The sequence below is a fragment of the Belonocnema kinseyi genome, chromosome 7, assembly GCF_010883055.1.
Source record: "Belonocnema kinseyi isolate 2016_QV_RU_SX_M_011 chromosome 7, B_treatae_v1, whole genome shotgun sequence".
Taxonomy (NCBI): Eukaryota; Metazoa; Arthropoda; class Insecta; order Hymenoptera; family Cynipidae; genus Belonocnema; species Belonocnema kinseyi.
The window spans coordinates 18,248,284-18,265,577 of record NC_046663.1 but is presented as its reverse complement, the minus strand read 5'-3'; the positions used below and the strand labels follow the sequence as shown (position 1 = coordinate 18,265,577).

Genomic DNA, 17,294 nt, shown 5'->3' with positions numbered 1-17,294 from the left:
GGACAGAAATTCAAAATTGGTTATTAAAAAAATTATTAATTTTTAGAAAATAGTTCAAATAATTTTAAAGCAGAACTTTTCAATTTTGAAAGATTACAAAATTTTAGAAAAAATTCTGCAAATAATTTTTAAAGGTTTCAAGATAATAAACAAATTTTCCTAAAAATCTTCAGAAAATATTAAAAAAGGTTTCAAAAAATCCTAAAAGATTTTAATTTTTTCAAAATTTAAGAAAATATTCCTATAATTTTAAGGGGTATTTAGAAGTTTTCAAAAAAATGTTTAATAACTCAAAATTTGAAGATATTTAAAAAAATTATTTACAAAATCTAGATTTTGAAAAGAAATTCTTTCTTAAGACTGCAGATTTAGTTTTTTATTGCGAAGAATAATTAATTTTTGGAAAGTTTTAAAAATAATTTTAAATAAAAAAATTTTAATTTTAAAAGATTAAAAAATTCTAGAAAACAATCCAGCGTAGGAAATTTAAAAATTTTCAAGGGAATACGAAAATTTCCTTAGATTCTTTAGAAAATATTTTTAAATATTTTTAAAAATTCGAAAAGATTTTTATTTTGTTTCATTTTGCAGAATTTTTTTAAAATTCGAGAAAAAATCTAATTTTTAAAAGAAATTTAGAATCTCTCAAATTGCGTTTCAAAATAATTCAAAATTTGAAAAGATTAAAAAAATATCTAAACAAAATGTCGATTTTTAAAGATTTTTAAATCAAATTTTGAAGTTCTGAAAATATTTTGATCGGTTTTAAGATAATATTTTTTCCCCTAAGATTCCAGGGAATTTTTTTCCTTGTGATTAAAAATTCATCTATGATGGTAAAAAAGTTACATTTTTTGATAAAAAATAAATAAATTTTATTCTAAAATTGTTTTATCAGGGAAAAATCAGGGTAGAGTCAGGGAATTTAAAAAATGAATGACATTTTTTGGCCATCCTGTCGATTTGTTGTCGCCAAAGGAAACTTTTCCAACCCAAGCCATTTTTTTAGTTTCGAAAATTCGGGTTTTTCAGTCCACTCTTTATTTTAGTCATCAATAATTCTGGAAGGCAGAATAGGATATTCACAAACATTTCAGTAAGATCAGCGCCAGAAGAAATATTTCATAATACACTCCAATTCCCATAATTTTGCGCAATATACTCGACTAAGTACTCGCGCACTGCGGGCTTTCCGAAGCTCAAACTGTTTCCAGGTTATGGTTAAAAAAATGATTAAAAAATTTTTTTTGTATCTTTCTGGAATTTTCAAAAATGCTAGAAATGAACTAATGTGTGGTAAAATAAAGGTACGGACCTGTGACACAACCCCAGGTTGTTTGTAAGAAATTCTACCCAGCTTTTCAAGATATTTTTGAGAGATTGACCCAACTCGCCTCAGGTTCTCTAGAGAAGTGGATGAGTTTTCTAAAACTCCGAGTTTTTTCATACAAAGAAAGTGGTAACAAAAGATAGATGCTCTATTTTTTTAAGTGAAGAATCTTAATCAATATTTCGGAAATGTTTCAAACGGTGAATTTCCAGAACATGGTTATCCATAAATTATGTCAGACGATTTGGGTTGTATTCTTAATTCTTAATTCTTAATTCTTAATTCTTAATTCCTAATTCTTAATTCTTAAATCTTAATTCTTAATTCTTAATTCTTAATTCTTAATTCTTAATTCTTAATTCTTAATTCTTAATTCTTAATTCTTAATTCTTAATTCTTAATTCTTAATTCTTAATTCTTAATTTTTAATTCTTAATTCTTAATTTATTTAAAATAATTTAATTCTTTAAAAAAATTAATTTTTAACTAAGAAGATAAATTTTTAACTAGATAGTTGATATTTCAATTAAATATATTAATTTACACCCAAACTGCAAGAAATTAAATTTTCATTAAAAAAATTCATTTCCAACCAAAAACAGACAAATTTTTAGCAAAATAGTGTAACTTCAAAAGAAGGTAATGAATTTCCATAAAAACTGAATTTTTAATAAATTAGTTCAACTTTTAACCAAGTAGTTGAATTTTCAATAAAAAATGATATCTTATCAAAATACGTGCATTTTTAACCAAATATTATTTATTTTATAAAATATATACTTTGAATATTTTAAACTGTTAAAGATAAATATTAAAGAAAAAATATAATATTAGACTTTAAAACCAAAAAGAATTAACCTTTAATAAAAATTAGGTTGATTTTCTTATTGGGTTATATTAATTCATTTCGCACGAGAAAAAAGGGAAAAGAGGAAACTAGAGGAAAGACTAAAGAATATTAATATTTTTTGGTAGAAATTCATCTCTTTTATTGAAAAATCTTTTTTTTAGTTTAAAAATAATTTTCATAACGGAAAATTCAAATATTTTGTTTCAAATCTATGTATTTTTTTGAAATATTGTATTTTTAGGTACAAAATTAATGTTCTTGGTCAAAAATTAATTCTTTTGTTGAAAATTATATTTTTTATTGCAAATATTATTATGATTATTATTTTGTTGAAAGTAAAAAAAACTTAGAGTATTTTAATTTAAGAAATATTAATAATGTCGGTAATATTTGCAGGATTAAAAAAAATTAGGAAATCTTGAATAATTTAAAAAGATATTTATCAATTACAGAAGCTTTGAAAAGATTAAAAAATAATTTAAATCTTGAGTAGATTAAAAAAATTTTTAACAGAATATATATTTTTGGAACATTTTGAAAAAAGAAGCTTCTTAAGAATTTTGAAGAGATTTAAAGAAAAAAAAAGCTTCGTAGGGTTCCTGGGAAAATTTCAAATGATTTATTATTTCGAAAAGTAATTTTGGCGAGAAAATTGCATAAAATTTAGAAGATTTTAAAGAATTTTAAAAGGGAAATTTTGTTTAATATTAAAATGTTTTAAAAAATCGAAAGTCAAATTCCAAAAGATTTACTGATATTAAAGAAAGATTCTTAAGATTCATGGAAAGTTACATTTTTTAAAATTAATTTGAATAGATCGTTAAAAAAAATGTTAACAATTAAAAATATTTCCAATATTGTTAAAATTGAAACTAAAGAATTTTAAGGCAAGTTTTTTAACATACCAAAATTTAAAAAAAACTTTAGTAAAAACTCATATATCTTTAATCGTTGTTTAGAGTTCTGAAAAGATTCAATAATAATTTAAAAAGTGAAAGATTAAAAGAAAGTTTGAAAGAATGTAATTTTTTGAAAATTTCGAAAACAGAAGATTTTTTATTTACAGAATATTGAAACATTCTAAGAGAATGAAAAACTTTTCTTGGGATTCCTTTGAAAATTCTAAAAGTTTTTTTTTTAAATTCATTTTTTAACGAAATTTTGACAAATTTCTAAAGATATCTAAAACTAAAATTTGGTCTATCTATTCAATTCCTTTGGTATCATATTACAACGATTTGTTATTTAAAAAAATTAAAAACGATTTCTCAAAATGTTGAAGAACATCTGGAAGACTGAAGCAATTAAAAATTTTTTAATGCGCCCTTTTTTGGACGAATTGAACTGTTTTTTTTTTTTATTTAAAATTACAATTTTTTTTTATTGAGAATTTTTTAGTTGAAAATTTAGCTGCTTGATTCAAGATTAAACTATTTTGTAAAAAAAAGTTCCCTGAAGATTTATCCGTTTGGTTAAAAATTAAATTTTTCTTATCTGTTTTGGTTAAGAATTTCACAGTTTCAAGAAGTAATCTTTCTTATTTATTATTTATCTATTCGAAAATTCTTCTTTTTTGGATCGGTTCAATATTTTTCTATTTTAAATTGAAATAATTTTTGGTTCAAATATCAATTATAAATGAGATTTTTCGTTAAGAATATAAATTTTTATTTAAAAATACATCTTTTTTATTAAAAATTCATTTAATGTGTTGAAAATTTGTTGTTTTTTTATAGAAAATCAATTTGCTTAGATTATGATTTTACGATTCCATTTTTGGATAAAAATTCATCTTCTTCTTTCCCCTGTTTCTGAAGAATTTTGGACTGTGAAGCCTGTTATCGATAAAGTTGAAAAATTCCGTTTGTTTAAACAAATTAAATAAACAAATTTATAGTTTTGCCATTTTTCAAGATATAAATTTCGTTTTTTCAGAGAAATAAATTCCTAATTTCTTGCTATAACCAAAGGTCCTTTACTGTGAAATTTTGCTGTTAGACAACAATTTAAAATTAAAAAAAAAATTATAAACAAATTACTCTAAGGCCGTTTTTCATTGGAAACACGAAATTGTTTTTTATGAAATCGACTACAGTTTTTAAAAAAGGTCTCTCCGTTATAATACTGTATTATCCGGCAGGAAATGTTTATTATTTTTGAAATTAATTATGAAAACCTGTCGAAATTATGAACAATGTAGACAAAACTCTCATTTCGTTTATGTTTCTCCAAATAAAATTGTGTTTCTATAATATATTTATTCATCCTCAATTCGGAATCAATTATTTCGGTTAGAAAAATCTCGTTTTCGTTAAAAAACAATAAAGTGTTTCCATTAAAAAACGGCCTCAGAGTAATTTGTTTAAAAATGATAAATTGTTGTCTAGCAGAAAAATACCACATTAAAGTTATACACATTCAACTAATTGTGCTAAACAAACTAAATTTATTTACTAAAACATGGCCAAAGTATCCATTTTTTTATCACATATTTTAGCAACAATTACTAATTTTTAAGTATTATTAAAAAATAACTATAGACAGCTAATAGCAAGCCATTAGCAATTTATTTATCTGAAAAAAAACGAAATCTGTATTTTATAGAATGTCAAAACAATGAATTTTTTTAAACAAATAGAAATTATTTTGCTCATAACCAATTATCATATCATGAGGTATTTTTAACATATCTAAAGTTAATTACAAAAATACTTTCACCGAGAAATGACTATATTATGCATTTATTAATTAATTTTGTTTAAACAAATAACAATGATTGTCTGAAATCAAAGAATCGCACGAAAAACTATGCGCAAGATATTTATTGCCCTTTCTGTTGAAAAAGGAAAAAAATCTATTTGAAAATGTCGAATTTATGCATTTGTTAATAAAATTTGTTTAATTAATTAACAAATAGTCTCTATTTTTTTATTCGTCATATCGAAAAAAATTTTCTTCAGAATTCCCGTTAAAAACACAAATCTGAAGTAGCTATATATCATTTTTACTAAAAAACTAACTTCTGTTGAATAATTTGTTTATAAAAATTGTAAAAAATTTTTTAAATATCTGATAGGACTCGACATCATTCAAGAAAAGTCTCCACAATAATTCTGTTTACTTTCGCATGAATTGGATAAATGTCCACAAATTGGCATCTTCGATTTTTTAAAAATTAATTTTCATTGTTAAATAAAAAAAATTACACGATTTTTTTATGCCTTCACAACTTTGTTAGCAATTTCATAAGCTTTAATTTAAAACAAAATTAAAAGTCGGTCAAATACTTTAGGCTAAAAGTTTTAGGAGAAAGCCCATTTTTACTAGAAAATAAAGAATTTTGAAAGTTAATTATTTATTTTTCACTTTTAATTATTTTTTTTCATTTTATATCAGCATAATTTTTCTATGATTTTTGAGAGAATTAAAAAATATTTTAAACGATTTCAGATATAACAAACTAAAATTTAAAAAAAGTTTATTCTCAACGAACGATGATGTATTGTTAATAAAACATGTACTCCCAAAAAAATTTAGTCAGTTGAATTCTGAACAAAAAAAGAAACAATTTTTAACAGAAGAAACAATTTTTTTACAAGAAACAAATTTTTTACGAGAAACAAAATTTTTCACAAGAAACAAAATTTTTTACCAAATAGTTTAATTTTCAACCAAAGAGATGAATCTTCAACTAAAAAAAATATTAATTTTTAAGAAAGGGTTTTTAATTTTTAAGCGAGTAGCTAAATAAAAAAAAATCTCAACTAAAGATATAATAGATTATATTTCAAATAAATAATTTTTTATTTTAAATCGAAAACAGTTGAATTTATAAAAATAAAGGCAAATTTTTAACAAAGTAGTTAAATTCTCAAATGCAACAGATTATTTTAAACGAAGAGCGTTAAATTTCTACCAAAAGAGATGAATTTTCAAACATTTTTAAAATTTACTGGAATTTTCCTGAAACTTCAAAAAATCTTTCAAAATTAACAAAATTGCCTTACAGTATTTTCCATTTTCTTCGACCATTTGAAAAATTTTCTTAAATTTCTTGAAATATTTTTTAATTTTCTGCAAAAATTGATTTAAAAAAATAAAAATTCATCTTAATTTCAAACCAAAGGAGTTTAATAAATTAAAATATTTCAACATAAAAGTTGGATCATCAATCAAAACAGATTAATTTTAAAAAAAGTTCAATTTTAACCCAAAACAGATATAACTTCTATCTAAAGAGATGAATTTTCAAAAGCAATTTAATTTACTCGAATTATTTTCTAAAACTTGAAATATCTTTCGAAAATTTTCAAAAAATACTTAAAAATTATTCAGATTTTCTTCAAAATTTTTGGAAATCCTTAGAAATTTTGAGGAATTTTCTTTAAAAATTGATAAAAAAGCATTACAAATTTTCCCAGGAATCTTAATAAAAGTTTTTATTCGCTTTAAATCTTTCAAAATTAATAAAATTTTCTTTACGGTCTTTCACATTTAATTCAACAATTTGACAGATATTCTTAAATTTCTTGAAATATTTTTTAATTTTCTACAAAAATTGATTTAAAAAAATAAAAATTCATCTTAATTTCAAACCATAGGAGTTAAATAAATTAAAATATTTCAACATAAAAGTTGAATCTTCAATCAAAACAGATAAATTAAAAAAAAGAGTTCAATTTTAACCCAAAAAAGATATAATTTCTATTTACAGAGATGAATTTTCAGAAACAATTTAATTTACCCGAATTACTTTCTAAAACCTGAAATATCGTTTAGAAATTTGATAAAAATACCTTAAAATTGTCCAGATTTTCTTCGAAGTTTTTGAAAATCTTTAGAATATTTTAGGAATTTTCTTTTAAAATTATTTAAAAAAAGCATTTAAAATGTTCCCAGGAATCTTAATAAAAGTTTTTATTCTCTTTAAATATTTCAAAATTGAAAAAATTGCCTTACGACAGTCTTTCACATTTTTTTTCGACAATTTAAAACATCTTCTTAAATTTCTTGAAATATTTGGTAATTTTCTACAAAAATTTATTTTTAAAAATAAAAATTTATCTTAATTTTAAATCAAAAGAGTTTAATAAATTAAAATATTTCAATATAAGAGTTGAATCCTCACTCAAGACAGGTTAATTTAAAAAAATTCAATTTTAACCCAAAAAAGATATAATTTCTATCTAAAGATATGACATTTTAAAGATAATTTAATTTAATCTAATTATTTTCTTAAACTTGCAATATTGTTCAAAAAATACTTTACAACTTTCCAGATTTTCTTCGAAATTTTTGGAACATTTTAAGAATATTCATCAAAAATCAATTAAAAAAACATTGCAAATTTTCCCAGGAATCTTAATAAAAGTTTTTATTCTCTTTAAATCTTTCAAAATTAAAAAAATTGATTTAAAAAAATAAAAATTCATCTTAATTTTAAATCAAAGGAGTTAAATAAATTAAAATATTTCAAAAATTCACATTTTGTTTCAAATTGTCTGAAAACTTCAATTTTGTAATTATTATCAAATCATTTTCAGAACTCTAAGAATCTTATAAAGTTATTCGAATTTTTCCTAAAGTTTCTATCAAATTATGGAAATTAAAAAATAATGGACTTAGAATCATCTAGATTCTATTTTGACAATTTTGGAAATCTTTTTCATTTTAACAGTAAGAGTAATTGTGAGAGCGTTAGAAGGAAATAGAGACGCACGCGTGAGGGCAACATGCAATAAATCTGTGACTAACGAAGTGAGAGACATAATGTGGTCGGGCAATTAAGGAGCCTTTCATAAATTGTCCATGGTTGCTAATTACACAGGGATATACTCGTCTGATACCAAAGACTAAGTGACTTCTTATATGTACTTTATGATCATCTCCCCCTTTATTTATTTTATGTTGTTATCCGCGAGCTGCTTAATTAACTATGAAGTGCCCGCTCTCAAAGATCTTGTTTATACCCTATAAGGATATGAATCAAGAATTTTCATTTAATGATCATAAATTAATAAACTTTAATACTTTTAAAATTTTAAAATTCGATTCTGAAAATTCCTTTCAGGTCGCAGCATCAATTAGGTTTAAAGATTAATTGAATTTATGTGAGTTCTTTCATGGAGAGATAAAAATAATTTAAAATTCAATCTGAATAAAGTATTTTTTTCGGGCAAAAGCAGGGGAATGTGGAGAAAATAAAAAATTAATGGATAATTGATTGAGGGTAATTTAATCAAGGGATCACGAGTTTAATTAAAGATTGTGATAAAAAAAGCAATTTTATTTCGGTTTCAGATTTGGAAATATTTTTTGCTAATCGGGATATTGATATTAGGATAAATATTTTATATTTTTTATTTTTTTAAATACATGTATCAGGAATTGCAGACAACTTACTTCTCCCCACTTTTTCGTCAAATTCTTTTAAAAAAAATAAATTTAAGTAAAAAAACTATAACCCAAAGATAAATCAATTTTTAAAAATAAAATTAATGTAGGTATTATTATTAAATTCTATTTGAAACGCTTCAAATTTCTAGCATTTCAAGTACAAACATTGAATTTTTAGCAAAATAGATGAATTTTAATCGAGAAGATTTTCTCCAACAAAAAACACGATTTTTTCAACTACAGAGATGCATTTTCGAACTAAAATAATTAACCTTCAGATAAAAAAAAAATCAAAAAAATAGTTCAATTTTGACCCAAGTAGTTAAATTTTCTATTTAAGCAGAAAATTATTTCTAAAAAAAAGTTTATTAATTGATATTTCAAACAAAATCAATTTTACTTTTGAAACAAAAAACCAGTTGCATTTAACAAACAACCGATTTCACAACTAAATAGATAATTTTTAAACCAAAAATATTTTGTAGTAAAAATAAATATAAATTTAAATATAAAAAAAATTTTAAATCCAAAAAACAGGATTTAAAAAAAATTGGTGAATTTTTAAGTAAAAAATTTCTTTTCTACGAAACAGTTATTTTTAACTTGAAAATATACATATTTAACAAAACTTGAAATTTTCAAGTCAAAATGGACCATTTTTGTCTAAAGTTATGAATCTTGAAAAAAAAGAATGTTTACCAGGGCAGTTAAAATTTGAGCCAAGTAGTTAATTTTACAATAAATAATATGAATTCTGAATAAAAAAATGTAATAGTATTTTAAGCAAGAAATATGTTTCTTTTAGATATACAATTGATTTTTCCACCAACAAAGATTTATTAGCCAAGAAAGAAAAAAATCCTATCAAATTATCAAGTTTTAAAAGTGGCATTTGTTGAATTTTTGAATAAGAAAGAAAAATTTACTACAATACAGTTTAATTTTTTAACCCAATAACATGAATTTTCAATAAAAACGTTAATCTTCTACTAAAATTATAAATTTTCAAACAAATAGTTTATTCAAAGTACTTAATTTAAAAAAAATCAATTTTAAACGAAGTAGGTGAAATTGCAACCAAATACTTTAATTAAAAATAAAATTCAACCAAATTGTTTATTTTTTATATCAAAAAGAAGAATTTTCTACAAACCAGTGGAGTTTTCAAACCAATTAGTTAAATTTTCAAACAAAAGAAGATTTTTCAGATAAGGAAGAAAAAGATTTCAACTAATTTATTGAATTTTTAAGCCAAAAAGATTAATTTTCTACAAAACAATACAATTTTTAATAAAAACAGTTAAATTCTCAATAAAAATAAACAAAAAAAGGATGAATTTTTAACAAAAAAGTTTAATTTTCACGAAAATATTTTAAATTTCAACCAATAGATTTTTCAGCTAAAAAGAATGAACTTTTATGCAAAAACAGTTGGATTTTTTTATCAGGTTCTTAGGAGTTGAATTATTACATTGTTTAAATTCCATTTTTCACATATTTTTCAATCTTTGATCATCTTTTTTTGTTGTTGTATTTTTGAATACAAATTTTTATTTTTAATCAAATATGAAAATACTAAATATTTAAAGAGAGTTTTTAAAGCTTAGCGCTACATTTTTTTTAAAGAAAAAAATGACAAAATTAATACAAATTTGGGAAAGGGGTTGGATATGATTGACTGACCGGTAAAAAATATTAAGGAATATTATTAAATTATTAAAAAAACTTGGATTGGCTGTGTTACAGGCAGAATTTCGAGATTAATGCAAAATTTTTTGATTTCAAAAACAAAATAAATAAAAAATTTTTTAATTACTAATAAATTTAGTGAATCTATCCTAAGTTTGTTTATAAAAAAAAGTTTGGGATGGAGTTATTGATTGGATAAATTAATTTTCGATTTCTATAATAAATCGTACATGTGCATATAAATTTTCTTCAAAGAATAGAAAATTAGGCCAAATAACTTAGAATATTTATTTATTTATTTATTATTAATAATCCATGTTTTTTACTCATAGGTACTATTTGAATTTTAATTCATAAAAATTTCTTTTGTAAAAGGACTAGGAAGGAATAAGGAAAAAGTTGGTTTTGGTTTATTCTTTCCTGTTTTCACCTCTTTTTTTTGTTATATTGATGACTATATTATAAAGGTCACTTTTGATAGGATCAAATTTTTTGTAAATTTGTTAAAAAAATGTGTTATTTTTATTCGAACCATTTATTAGTTCTAGACTAATAAATTTTTAAAGTGGCCGAGCTAAAAAAAGACTTTTTTTATATTTTCTAAAACAGTTTTTTCGAAAAACTTTTCTATAAATTCCCATACGTCCCATAGGAAATTTAAGTAAAGTTTAAATAATTGTTTGCCCGAATTTTTTGATAATTATGTCTCTTAGATATAAAAAAAAATGTTACTGACATTACCAATTAACAATTCTTTTGTTTTTAGGTACGATAAAATAAAAATCTATTTTATTCTTATAAGTTTTCAAGACATATTATTTAAAGATGACAGTAAACAAATGTATTTTATTAACTTCTTTTTTCTAAAATTCGTCCTAAACTTAGTAATCTGTAAGTGGCGAATAAGAAAAAGTAATTTTTTAACTTATTTAACGCTTGTTTAGTTAGTTCTTTTCAATGTTATCCAAGAAAATAAGTTTACAAAATTTCGAAGGATTTTTGTGAAGAAACTAAAAGATTTAATTTCGATCTTTAAAAAAAATTATAATTGAAACTAACCGTTTTTGGCACGTGGGCTCCAGGTTGACGGTTGTTCTGGTGTCCACGGCGGAAAAAGAAGAGGGAATTTTGCGATGTGGACGAAAAAGTTGTTGCAGGGTTGGAAAGTGAATTTAGCACATGACACTTTTTTTCCTTTGATCAGGTTCTGGTCACTCGCAAAAGACACTTTTTTATTAATAAAAAATCACTGAAGCACTGTAAATACCACGTGGTTGTTGGTCGCACGTACGGATCAGCTTGTAAGAAGCGCGCACTACTGCAGCTCAGTTGGAACTGGAACTGCCTCTTGTCCGGCCACCCGTCCTCCCTCTCCTGTTCCAGCATCCATCTCCACCCACACTTCCGAATCCCGTTCTCCAACACATCCTGCTGAGCAACCGTCCTTCCTTTTTTCCCCTCGAATAATAATTTCAGGGTGATTACACTCTTCAACAAAATACGATATATGTGGGTCCTTTGAAAAAGTCCTAGTCTATTGAGACATTAGTTGAGTTCAAAAAATTGTTTCTCCTCTGCCTGTCACTCTCCTCTCTCCTCTTCCATCCTATCAAGTCCTGTCGAATTGGATCCTATCAGGTCTACTCCTTCTCTCTCCTAATATTCTCTCATATCCCCTCTCTTAAAATCCTTTTATACACCTTCCTTACTCTCTCACCTTGGCTCCTCTCCTGCCCTATCCAATCCTATCAGATCCTATCCTATCATCATCTCCCCTACTCGTCCTTCCCTATTTATTTCGTCCTCTGCTATCTATCATATCCTATCTTTTCCCGTCTTTCACATTCTATCACCTTCAATCACTAACTTCACCCCATTTATCTTCATCTCCTACTCATTCAGCCTTATTTCCCATCCCACTCATTCTTCTCTCCTAATGAACTTATCCTTTCCGTCACTTCGCTGCTTCTACACTCCCTCCCTCCACACTTCCTCTTCCACTTACTTCCACTCCCCGAAACTACTTCCCCTCTCTAGATTCTATTGTGCTGAGCAACCGTTTTTCCTTTCTTGGTCTCGAATAATAATTCCAAGTTGATTACACTGTGTCAGAAAATGCGAACTATATTTCCAAAAAGTCCTAGTCTATCAAGACGTTAATTAAGTTAAAAAAAATCTCCACTATCTCTCTGTCACTTTCCTCTTCCATCCTATCCTGTCCAGTGGTATTGGATCCTATAAGGTCGACGCCTTCTCTCTACTTATATCCTCTTATACATTCTCTTATACTTTCACTACTCATTGACCATACTTACTATACTGTGCCTCTCCTCCTGTACCCTATACCTATACACGAAACACTAAAAAGTACCTAAACTCTCTAGTAATGTGTCTCTCGTCTCCTCTCCTGTCTGATTCAATCCCATCAGATCCTATCTTATCACTCCCTTCAAACTTTTCGACTAATTCCTCTTGCCTGCTTCTGTCATTACCGAATATCCTATCCTACCCTTTTCCTTCTTCCATACCTTACCCCCTACAATCACTAACAGCTCCCCACTGATCTTCATTGCCCCCTACTCCATCCTGACTTAATATGCCATCTTTTCCACTCTCCTCATAAACCTAAGCTATAACTTCACATCACTACTTCCACAATCACGGAGCTCACTTATCCTTGATAACATTTCCAGGTTGATTACGCTGTATAACAGAAAACGGTCTATATTGGTGATCTTCAAGAAGTCCTAGTTTATAAAGATATTAAGTTAAAATTTTTTTTTAGCTGTCCCTGTTACTCTCCTTTCTCCTCTCCAATCCTATCCTATCATATCGTATAGGATCCTATCCTTTTTCTCCCTTCTCCGCCCTTCTCTTTAGCTCTACTATCTTATTCTATCCTTCCCTCTCTTCTATGCTTTACCCCTTAAAATCACTTACTACTACTTTCCCTACTTATCTCCATCTGCCCCTACTCTTCGATCCTAACTTCAAATCCCATTCTTTCCACTCTTGACTCTCCTCCTCAACCTATCCCTCCCCTCACTTCCCTGCGTCCATACCCTCGCTTCCCTCAATTCAACTTCCAAGTACTTTTCCTTTCCGCAACTACCTCCCCTCTCCTTCCCCTACCTAAACCTCAGTTTCACGCACTCTCCCCTGCCCTGTCCTTCCTATCCGATACTATCAGATACTATCTTATCATACCCTCCACTACTGGTCATACCCTGTTACCCTCTCCCGCTCTGATATCCTGCCTCCCCCTCCAGTTATTTTCTTCTCCTCACTTCTTCTCTTTCATGTTAAGTTAAAAAAGATAATAAGAAAGGATACAGTTTGGGTTAATATTTTTAATTTTATACTTTGAAAGTTAAAAATGGATTTATTAACAATGAATCCAAATAATTATCAATATTTTTCCATAATTTAAACTTTATACTCTTTCCAATATTTTCCTTTCGCCCTCACCTCCTCCAAAAGAATTCCTTCTCGCCCTTTATTTTCAAGAAACTTCCTCTTTTCCCTTTTTTCGAATAAATTAAAAATGCGAATTATTTGTGATTAAAAAATCGACTACTATATTTTTTGCACAAAATTTACCTTATGTCATTAATTATCTTATTAAAAATTGCAAAGCTTTCTGATAAACTCATCTGTTTGGCTTCCAAATTTAACTGCTTGGTTAAGAATCAAACTGTTTTTTTTTGAAAGCTTGAAAATGTAACGTTTCTTTTGTTGAAAATTGATCTCTTTTAGTAGAATATCTTTTTCGGTTGAAAATTAAACTATTTTCTTAAAAATTCGTTATTTTTGTTTAAACTGAATTGTTTCTTATATAAAATTACAATCTTTTGGTTGAAAATTTAATTACTTGGTTGAAATTTTGTCGACTTTGTTAAAAATTAATTTTTCTATTTGAGAATTTATTTCCTTAGTAGAAAAATTCAATTTGATTTTGAAAATTGCTTTATTTTGTCAAAAATCAGTTTTTTGTTGTTGTTAAAAATGCATCCCTTTGACTGAAAAATAAAAAAATAAAATTAATTTTTCAAATGAGCACTGTAGCACTTGTATCTGTGTTTAAAATAAGAACTAAGGATTTTTAACTGGCCCGGGAAATAACCGGAAATTTTTTGAGATTGGTAAAACACAGAAAATGACAGTGAGTTTATTTTTTGACCAAAATTTTACACATTTTTAGAAGAAAAATCTATCCAATCAATTGAAAAATCACCAAGTTTGGGTCTTTATTTTTTAATTCACATTTTTAATTAAAAGTATTTTACAATGCAATTTTGAAGAAGTGGACAGTTAAAAATTAAAATCGTTTGAATTTGAAAATGTGTGAGAAAAAAAGTGTTTTGATTTGGCCAACCGTAAATACAAATGAATTATTGATTGGTTTATAAATCTAAACTGCAGTTCAAGATTCATAATTCGTAGTTAAACATTTAAGAATAATGAATCAAAACTTTGAACTATAAAATCTAAATTTTTTTAATGAATAAAAACAAAAATAATTCAGATTGTAGATGATAGAAATTTGCGGTAATTTATGGAAAGTTACCATATATGATTGATTAAATTACCGAAAATTATCAAAAACTTCCGGAAATGAATAGAAATTTTCAAATTGAATTTTATGTAATTTATCCTAATTTTCCACAAATTGCCTGTAATATCACTATGAATTACTAAAAATTTCCATAAATTTCCGGAAATTTATAAAAATTTTTAAAATAGAATTTTAGGTAATTTATTTCCATGAATTTCCGAAAATTGATAAGTATTTTTAAATTTAATTTTGGGCAATTAATGGTAAGTTACCATAATTAACTGTAAAATTATCATAAATTACTATAAATTACCACAAATTTCATAAATTTTCAGAAATCTATCAAAATTTTTAAAATTGAATTTTGAGTAATTTGTGGTAATTTAACATATTTTGTTCTAAAATTACCATGAAAGACCAAAAATTTCGATAAATTTCCGCAAACTTACAGACATTGTATAATATAAATATAATATAAAAAAATATAAATTTCCGGAAATATATAAATATGAATAAAATAGAATTTTCGATAATTTGTGGTAATTTACCAAATTTACCATAAAAATTAACATAAATTACCAAAAATTTCTAGAAATTTATGGTGATGGTAGGTTCTCATAAATTACCAAAATTTCATAAATTTTCGGAAATTTATAAAAAAATTAAAAATGAAATTTTGGGTAATTTATGGTAAGTTACCTTATTTACCTGCAAAATTACCATAAATGACTGACAATTTGCATAAATTACTTGAAATTTATCGATATTTTTAAATTAAATTTTGGACAATTTATTTTAAATTACCAAATGTTACCTGTAATATCACCATTATTTTCCAGAAATCTATAACAATGTTTGCAATCGAATCTTAGGTAATTTCTGGTAATAAACGATATTTACCTATGAAATTTACAAAATGACCAGAAATGAAGTTGTCATATTTACGTTTAAATTTACCTTTAAATTTACCATAAATTACCATAAATTACCTAAAATTTCCATACCTTTTCGGTAATTGATAAATATTTTTAAAATGTTTTTTTTGGCAATTTATGATGAGTTACCACAAATTACCTGTTATATTATCATAAATTACCAAAAATTTCATAAATTTTCAAAAATATGTAAAAATGTATAAAATTTAATTTTGAATAATTTGTGGTAATTTGCCATATTTACCTCCAAATTTAACGCTAATTACCGAAATCTTTAATAAACTTATAGAAAATTTTAAATTGAATTTTGGGAAAGTTATGGTAAGTTTCCATAAATTACCAAAAATTTCATAAATTTCCGGAAATTTATCGGTATTTAAAAATTAAATTTTAGACAATTTATGGTAAGTTATTATAAGTTATCTGCAATATTACCATAAATTTCCACAAATCTATCACAATTTTTGTAATCGAATTTTAGGTAATTTACCATATCTACCTCTAAAATTAACATAAATGACCGGAAATTAAGAGAAATTTTAAAATTTAATTTTGGGAAGTTTGTGTTAAGTTGCTATAAATCACCGAAAATTTCATAGATTTTCGAAAATTTATAAAAATGTTCACAATTGAGTTTTGGGTAATTTATGGTACTTTTCCATATTTACTTTAAAATTACCATAAATAACCGAAAATTTGCATAAATTTCCCTTAATTTACAGACAATTTTAAATTGAATTTTAGACAATTTATGGTAAGTTATCATAAATTACCTTTAAAATTATCGCAAATCTTTCATCCATTATTCGAAATCTAATATGGGCTGAAATCGGTGGAAAATTAATATTTTCAGTTAAAAATTAAACAATATAATAAAAAAGTAATCTTTATCAGTAAAAAATTTGTTCGAGTTTACTCTACATAACAGGAAGTAATCTACCATAATTTTGAATAGAAAGTTAGAATTCTTTAATTTCCACGAAACTGAAAATTTGTTGTGAACCATAAAAATGACCTAATGATCTAACATAAAGTATAGCGAGGTCCGAAATTAATTTTACTTAGGTGTTGAAAGCCAGTCATTCAAGTCCAATTAACACCTTTCCTCTCGCTCGTCATTGGTCCTGGTCAGTTTGACTCTTCTTAACCGACACCCAATCCGTAATTTTGCCGAGGAGGGCTGGGAGTGGAGGAGTGGGGGGTAAAGATGGGGGTGGAAAGAGGTGGTGGGAAGGTGGGTTGCAGAGGTATAGAATATGCCCTGAGGCCTCTTACTTCGACCGAGCCGCGCGCAGAGAGAAAATAATGTGATGTTTTTGTATCATACGATATACAGACACAGACAGACTATTCACCCCAGGCGTTTGGCAGGATGTAACGAGGAGTCCGAGAGTCGCCTGTGGCTTCACATATTTTAGGGCGCGCCCTTTCCCTTTGCATCCTCTGTCCCCCCACCCTCCTCTTTTCAACTTTATCTCTCTTTCTCTTTCTCGAGGCACCCTTTGCCTGGCCCTACGTGTCTTTGAAACGGGTCGTGTT

General features: G+C 25.7%; 1 protein-coding gene across 1 annotated transcript in view; it reads right to left on the bottom strand.

Annotated features, from left to right (window-relative positions):
* Window positions 1–11,573, bottom strand: part of LOC117176762 (BTB/POZ domain-containing protein kctd15-like) — a 108,703-nt gene extending 97,130 nt beyond the window's left edge. The window contains exon 1 of the mRNA XM_033367048.1: window positions 11,325–11,573. The gene's annotated coding sequence lies outside the window, so the exon portion shown is untranslated. The remainder of the gene's footprint in view (window positions 1–11,324) is intronic.
* Window positions 11,574–17,294: the final 5,721 nt, after the last annotated feature.